At 44.9% G+C, this 1144-nt stretch overlaps 1 pseudogene; it reads right to left on the bottom strand.

The window, feature by feature from the left end:
• LOC102473332 (GTP-binding protein 10-like) overlaps nucleotides 1-1144 on the bottom strand; it is a 19558-nt pseudogene that overhangs the window by 17950 nt on the left and 464 nt on the right.

Raw genomic sequence — 1144 nt, 5'->3', positions numbered from 1 at the left:
CAATTAGTTTGATCACTACAAATATTCCGAACTGCTTATTCGACATGCCCACAACTTCCATTGTGTTGTCTATGGGTTATGTAGAATTGATGTTTTCCCTTGCGGGGGAGACGTTTTGTTGGTTGCTCATATTTCTTTACCTCTGTGATTGTTTCTAGTCATTTGGTGATTTTTACTTTCCTTCCTAAATTATTCAAGGTACCTCTGAGTGTTCAAAGGTGTACGGGAGTAGAAAATGGGTAATCTCTCTTCTGGTCTGCCTCCCTGTTGCTCACCAGTACTCTGCACTGTTGTCACTGGTTCTGGGTGATCTGAAGTTCTCCCTGTTTCTAAGGAACAGGTGTGCCTCCAACTGAGCTGCTGAGCTTCACCTCAGGAGCAAATAAAATATCGCACTATTCAAACACTGACGTTCTGAGAGTCCAAAGGTGAGGGTGGGGCATGATCCATGGTCCTGGTCGTTAGGGCCTGCAACCACAGGCAGCCTGGCGTCTGGCAAGGCTACTCACTTCAGCTGGTCTCTGGATGGGGTAAGGAGGGGCGCAAGTTCATCTTAAAGTCCCAAGACACAAACTTGAAATCCAAGGGCAGGTGGGGAGGCACAGAATGAGTCACAGTCCCGGCGTTAGGGCCTGCAGCCACGAGTAGCCTGGCATCCGGCAAGGCTGCTCGCTTCAGCTGCTCTCTGGATCCTGTATGACTCTTGTAAGTGGGATTGCTTTCTTCAATTCTACCTCAGTCTATTTATTATTAGTGTATATAAATGCTATAGAGCTCTGTATATAGACTTTGTATTCTAATTCTAAATCTTTACTGAAATAATTTATCACTTCTATGACTTTTTATATGAATCTTTTAGTTTTTCTACACATGTAATCATGTCATCTGAGAATAGGAACAATTTCACTTCTTTTCCTATTCTAATGAGTTTTATTTTGCTCTCTTGTCTGATTGCATTGGCTTGGCCTTCCAGTACTATATTGAAAAGGAGAGGAGGGACCAGCAGTTAGCGTAATGGCTATGTCGCTGGACTCCTACATAGTCAACCGCGGTTTGTGTCCCGGACCTGGTGGCTTAAAACTCATGCCGGGCGAGTGTGCGTGCGTGTCTAAGATCCCGAGAGGAGAATGGAGGAGAAGGGATT

The sequence above is a fragment of the Tupaia chinensis genome, unplaced genomic scaffold (assembly GCF_000334495.1).
Source record: "Tupaia chinensis unplaced genomic scaffold, TupChi_1.0 Scaffold000067_1, whole genome shotgun sequence".
NCBI classification, from domain to species: domain Eukaryota; kingdom Metazoa; phylum Chordata; class Mammalia; order Scandentia; family Tupaiidae; genus Tupaia; species Tupaia belangeri.
The sequence above is the reverse complement of the archived record's forward strand: the minus strand, read 5'-3'. Positions and strand labels throughout refer to the sequence as shown.